Here is a 7,500-nt window from a genome sequence, read left to right on the forward strand (position 1 = left end):
TTGGTTGCCATGGGCTAACATGGTGCTTACGAACCCTTTGGTTGCCATGGGCTAACATGGTGCTTACGAACCCTTTGGTTGCCATGGGCTAACATGGTGCTTACGAAACCTTTGGTTGCCATGGGCTAACATGGTGCTTACGAACCCTTTGGTTGCCATGGGCTAACATGGTGCTTACGAACCCTTTGGTTGCCATGGGCTAACATGGTGCTTACGAACCCTTTGGTTGCCATGGGCTAACATGGTGCTTACGAACCCTTTGGTTGCCATGGGCTAACATGGTGCTTACGAACCCTTTGGTTGCCATGGGCTAACATGGTGCTTACGAACCCTTTGGTTGCCATGGGCTAACATGGTGCTTACGAACCCTTTGGTTGCCATGGGCTAACATGGTGCTTACGAACCCTTTGGTTGCCATGGGCTAACATGGTGCTTACGAACCCTTTGGTTGCCATGGGCTAACATGGTGCTTACGAAACCTTTGGTTGCCATGGGCTAACATGGTGCTTACGAACCCTTTGGTTGCCATGGGCTAACATGGTGCTTACGAACCCTTTGGTTGCCATGGGCTAACATGGTGCTTACGAACCCTTTGGTTGCCATGGGCTAACATGGTGCTTACGAACCCTTTGGTTGCCATGGGCTAACATGGTGCTTACGAACCCTTTGGTTGCCATGGGCTAACATGGTGCTTACGAACCCTTTGGTTTCCATGGGCTAACATGGTGCTTACGAACCCTTTGGTTGCCATGGGCTAACATGGTGCTTACGAACCCTTTGGTTTCCATGGGCTAACATGGTGCTTACGAACCCTTTGGTTGCCATGGGCTAACATGGTGCTTACGAAACCTTTGGTTGCCATGGGCTAACATGGTGCTTACGAACCCTTTGGTTGCCATGGGCTAACATGGTGCTTACGAACCCTTTGGTTGCCATGGGCTAACATGGTGCTTACGAACCCTTTGGTTGCCATGGGCTAACATGGTGCTTACGAACCCTTTGGTTTCCATGGGCTAACATGGTGCTTACGAACCCTTTGGTTTCCATGGGCTAACATGGTGCTTACGAACCCTTTGGTTTCCATGGGCTAACACGGTGCTTGTAACCCTTTGGTTTCCATGGGCTAACACGGTTCTTGTAACCCTTTGGTTTCCATGGGCTAACACGGTTCTTGTAATTCTTCCGTTCTAGAACAGAGAGCCCAGGAAACTCTTACAAATCTGCACCCCGTCTAAGACCTTTATGTGCCACAGAAAAAAAACGGCCAGTGTGCCACCTTTTGGAAGTTTTTTGTTTTTGAGCAGTGACCGACTTGCTTATTGTAGTAGGAAACATTTCATGTCAGTCCCTGCAATGTTAAAATAAAAAGAAAACAACAAGAAAGAAGTTAAATTGAGTGCGATACATTTCCTACTACTAGATTACTCCAGAGATGCACCAACAAGACGGAAGAGCGCGGTGTGTGGAAGATAACCTTGCGACTTGTTTATTGTAAAATGCATCTGCCAAGTTGTTTATAGACAAAACAATGTGGTTAAGCTCTTTTAGTAGGCTATTTCTCTTGATATACATGATTGCAGAATTTTAGGAATGTAAATGTGAGAATCACACTGAGCGAAAATCAACATCTTGTTATCACAGAATATCTAGCTTATCCATTTTAAAATGCACCTGCCAAGTTGTGCACAGACAGAGAGGCCAACAAAATTATGCAGCTCTGTAAGTATTTTTCTTGATTCGAGGGAAGTTAAGAATGGCTCAGATATGCTTGAGTAAATATGAGAAACGTCCTGAAAAAAAAACCTTATTATCACAGAGTAACTAGCTGTTCCAAGCTTGTGTTTTTTTAATATATTTTGGATTTTCAAGTGCAAATGTTTTTGGTATTTTCCTTGATGCAACTCATTTACAAATTCTAGGAATGATAGAGATAGCCTTAAGCCGGGCATACACTGTGCGATATTTTCACTCGTGGGTCTTAAGCTTCTGCTCACACTGCACAATGGAATTTCACTGTTTAAAAGTTCACAGCTCACGACTCACGTCCTCACACTATACGAGCCTACAGTCGGATGCGACCGAAATGCTTCCACCGTATGACGCGACAGGCATGTTTCCCCGGTCTGCAGAGGAGGGAACATGCGCACCTGAGGTGGAGATGAGGTCGCGCTCAACAGCGAATCGCACGGGCCTATTAATTTGTGCATGTGAAGTGTCAAATCGGGTCGTAGCACTGATTTAACTCTGCGATTTACGCACGAGCCACGACCAGAATTTCAAACCGTTTTGATTTTCTTGCGACCCTGCGATTGCACGATCGTGAGGCGAAATCGCTTGTCGTTACCCCATGTATACTGCACGATGCGAGACTCACGATTGACCTGCGATTGAGCAAGAAATCGGCCCGAATCTCAAAAAGTCGTGTGAGTGCCAAATCGGGGCAAAATCGGGGCAAAAGTCGCACAGTGTAAGATAGCCTAATTTGGTCGCCGTCTGAGAAAAACCTTCGCAGTAATGTCAACACTTCATTCATCCAATAGACAGTAGGACCACAGACACATTAGAAGGGAAACGAGTATTTTTCTGCATAGTCAGTGTTGGAAAAAATGTTGAATTTGCAGTGCTAGAACAAACGCACACATACATAAACACACACGCACGCACACACACACACACATATTGAGGGAACCATGTACACTTTTTTCATGATTAAGTCCTGAAGGGATTTTCTGTGTGTGCATGTAGAAGGGGAAAGAGTGTATTTCATCATACTGAATGTTGAATTTTTTTTTGATTTTGCAATACAAATTGTACTGTGTTGGAAAAAATGCATAGGCGTACTCAGTATGCGCGAGTCAGCCACATATTCTCAGCTGTAGACCGATAGAGGCTGTTAGGTCACTGTGTGTCTTTTAGGCCTTGGCCACTCCAGACTGTGCATGTGTGTGTGTGTGTGTGTGCGTGTGTGTGTGTGTGTGTGTGTGTGTGTGTGTGTGTGTGTGTGTGTGTGTGTGTGTGTGTGTGTGTGTGTGTGTGTGTGTGTGTGTGTGTGTGTGTGTGTGTTTGTTTATTTGTTTATTTGTTGGATTCCCATTAGCTGTGGCAATGCGTGCATGCGAGCGTGCATGCCTGTGTGTGTGCATGCGTGCTTGCATATCTGTGTGTGCCTGTGTGTGTGCGTCTGTGTGTGCGTCTGTGTGTGCCTGTGTGTGTGTGTGTGTGTGTGTGTGTGTGTGTGTGTGTGTGTGTGTGTGTGTGTGTGTGTGTGTGTGCATGTGTGTGCCTCAGTGTGCGTGTGTGTGTGTGTGTGTGTCTGGGCACGGCAGACTTGTGGAGGCCATGTTGTTTGACCCTGAAAGCAGAGCAGAGCAGAGCAGGGACGGCCTTACACACCAAACGTGCTGACAACACCGACACACACACACACACACACACACACACACACACACACACACACACACACACACACACACACACACACACACACACACACACACACACACACACACACACACACACACACACAGAAGTGCGCTCGGGATTGTTTGGCTGACCTTAATCTTTACTTCAATGCTAAATTTAACTGGCCGGCAGACATAACAAACATAACACAACAAACGCAAACAACCATGGAACTTTGTCAGCAGAAAAGGAAAATAAAAAAAGACAAAATATATGCAGCAAAAAATGTACTGTACAAGCAGATGATGCAGCCACGGTCCATGGAGACTCGAGTCATAAAAAGCCTGGCCTCAGAGTGGGCATATAGAGAGAGCGAGAGTCATTCAGTTCATCAAAGATGTTTTCTTTTTTTTGGAGGAGGAGGAATATTTGCATGTAGCTGCAAATGTCTATTGACCTTGTTAATTGGTAAATCAAGCTTGTGGTAGCCTCCTATTAGGTGGGTGTGATTTTAAAACTCTTTCAGTGTACTATAGGTTGAATCATTGAACATGAATGCAACCTAGCATACAGTACCTGAAATCAACCTAAAAACAGTTGGGAAAACCCATCAAAACTGTGATTCAAAGAAAAAAGTGACATTATGCTTGTCATTACGCAGTCCCTTCATAACTGTTTACGTCCTGTATATGTAGGAGCGGGAAAGGATCTGCACACTGCTTGCAAAAGACTTAATTTATTAGGAGGCATCTTGATGCCTGAAGAAGATCTATGATCGAAACGTTGCTCCTAATAAATTAAGTCTTTTGCAAGCAGTGTGCAGATCCTTTCTCGCTCCTACATGTGACAGTTTTTTGATCTGGCACCTGCTGATGCTTTTTTGCTGGATGTGCGCACTTTCCACTACACTCTACGTCCTGTATATGGCCTTGCCTCTCCTGTTTCATCATGGAGCAACCTGTATCAGGGCCGGTTCTAGGAAATTTGGTGCCCTAGGCAAGCACCTATCTTTCCTTTTTGTGGAATTTGACATTGGCATCCCTAAACACGGTGTCATTCATCTGATCGAGCACAGCTGTTCTAGTTCCATGTATATATACTGAGTGCCCATTAAATGTAAAGTTTAATACTTTATTTAGCTTAATATTGTAATACTGTGAGCCATGGTGCCCCCCAGGACATTTGGCGCCCTAGGCGACCGCCTAGGCTGCCTATGCCCAACACCAGCCCTGACCTGTATAATGGTTGATAACAGTCTTGATTCTTAAACAAACAATCTACTGGATCACCATATAGGCAGTATCCAGCAAAATACACTTTGGAAATGGCAACCAGAACTAACAGAGAGCACATTTGGCAGCTCCAGGCTGTTTTCTCACTATTAGCTGATTTTCTAATAGCTGATCTTTTTTCCATTTATATACGGTACTGTGCATATATCACAAAATAATTATCATAATAAGTGATCATATTTGCATGGCTAATTTGGCCCGTAGCTAATATAGTACCGTATGTGTTTTTAAAGTGTGAGTTATTTAATTATTTCTTATTTAAATGCTCCTCCTCATATCTGTAGGATTTAAGCAAGGGTAAGAGAAATGAAATGAAATGAAATGAAATGAGCGAGGGGGCAGATCTGTGCATCTGAAGGGGAAATGTTGTGGAATTAATTTAGCATGAAACCCTCTTTGGCTTGAAAGCCCATTAACTCTTAAAAGCATGCAGGCACTCCATGGCTAATGTAGGAAATTATCAACATGGGTAGGGCTGGACTGACCATCTGCAATAGCGGGCATTTCCCAGTGGGGCAACCTTGTCGGCTCCTAATTTCAGAAATTTAAAGATTATGATTATTATGATTATTATTTTAACATTTCTGGAAATAGGGGCCTAGAAGGGTTGTGGGCCCACTGGTGAGTCCGTTCTGCACCGCTAATTATGAGGAGTCCCTTTAAGCCAAAAGCGCCTGGGCCCTATTTCTCCCCCAGTCCAGTCCTGAACTAATATAGGAAATTATCAGCATGGGTAGAGTGCTAGTGGGGGCATTCCAACATGCCACCTTGCTTCATCCACTTGTGCTTGTGGCCTCGCCCCTCCTCCTGGCCCCTCCTCCGTGGAGAAAACAATACAGTTTCCCGGCTGTCAGCCTAACCACAACAACTTTTGCGGGACTGTTTTTCATTCACCATCCCAATTTCAAATGAGAGAAAGTCTTTACAATTGAGCTTTTGCAATATATTGAAATATAATGCTGTTGTCAGTGATGTCATCATGACATATTACTTCCTGGTACGAGGCCACAATCACACGTGGAGGAAGCAAGGTCGCATATTGGAATGCGCCCAGTGATTACAGGGGCCACGTGATGATAAGTGCATGTTGAGTGCATGACTGCATGGATCTGATGAGAACAGACACAAAAAAACCCATACCATCCATTAATTATTAGTCTGATTCTGGATGCATGCTGAACTTTTAGTTGTTTGGTACAGTGTAGGGTCTCGGTTGGATTCATTAATGATGGCTGTGGTAGCAGCAAATATCTCCTAGTAGATTAAGATGAATCTGTACTTTTCCGAGATCTATATGGCGTTGGGAGAACACCCTCTTTAGGAGACCTTCGGTTAGGAGACCTTTGGACACTTAAGGTTAATAATTTAAATGGAGTCCCCGCAACGCTGTAGATGGTGGTAGTGCTCATCTTATGCAAGCCGTCACCAAACACCACAGAAGGAAAAGAAAAAGAAGGAGGGCACAATGCCCCCTTGGCAGACCGAACTTGAGCACGCTCCTTTGCATGGGTAGGCAGGGTTTGAGGTATCTTACTCTACTTCCCTGTCTTCTATCCCCTAGTCCAGCCGTTCTCAAACTTCAGAACACTGAGGCCCACTTTGAAATGCAAAAAAATTCTGGGACCCACCAAACCATATAGCCCAATAAAACATAATAACTTATTATATTACTTATATTTTATTATATTATATTATATTATATTATATTATATTATATTATATTATATTATATTATATTATATTATATTATATTATATTATATTATATTATATTATATTAGGCTATATTATATTATATTATATTATATTATATTATATTATATTATATTATATTATATTATATTATATTATATTATATTATATTATATTATATTATATTATATCATATTATATTATATTATATTATATTGTATTATACTATATTATATTATATTCAGAAAGTTGTGGCCACTGAGGGGCCTCCTAAATACTGAATATGAAATTAGCATGAAACAAGGCAGCAATCACAGCTCAGAGAAATATACATTAGCTAAAGCTAAATGCTCTATTACTAGTTAGGAGGAAATAGCCAACTGTAGCAAGCCAAAACGGCAACATTTCCTCTCACAATCGACTAAAAACGATAAGCATGAATACACACCATATCACGACGGCAGATAGAAAATGTAACACTGTACCTCGCGGGTAACTCGCGATAATTAATTAGCGGTAGAAAATTACTTCTGCGATTGAAATGACACAATGTTTCCACATAAATCTTGCCTAATAGTACACCTTACTGCATCAAAACACCAAATAAGGAAGTGTACTTAAGTTTCTGGACGCGCACAAGAAAGACACAAGATGACTAAACAAGATGTGAATATCTAAACACCATGTGAGTGAATATCAAGATAATTTTCTCAGAATTCTCACGGCCCACCTGCAATGCCGCGGCCCATAGTTTGAGAATCGCTGCCCTAGTCTATCCCTATTTCTTCCATTTCGTAATTTTTTTCTCATCCCTTTCTTACCTCCCTCTCTCCATCTACCTGTTCATCCTGCTCTCTCTCCTCCTCCTCTCTCTCCTCTCTGCTCCCTCTCTTTCCTCTCCATTCCCCTTCTCTTCCTTCTCTCCTCCCTCCTCCCTCTCCAATCCTCTCTCCTCCCTCTCCTCTCTCCTCCATGTCCATTCCCTCTCTTTTCTCTCTCTGCCCTCTTTCCTCTCTCCTCCTTCTCCACCTCTCTCCTCTGTCTCTATTCCATCTCTTTCCTTCTATCCTCACCCTCTTTCCTCTCTCCTCTCTCTATTCCCTCTTTATTCCCTC

This window comes from Engraulis encrasicolus, chromosome 21 (assembly GCF_034702125.1).
Source record: "Engraulis encrasicolus isolate BLACKSEA-1 chromosome 21, IST_EnEncr_1.0, whole genome shotgun sequence".
In the NCBI taxonomy this organism is placed as follows: Eukaryota; Metazoa; Chordata; class Actinopteri; order Clupeiformes; family Engraulidae; genus Engraulis; species Engraulis encrasicolus.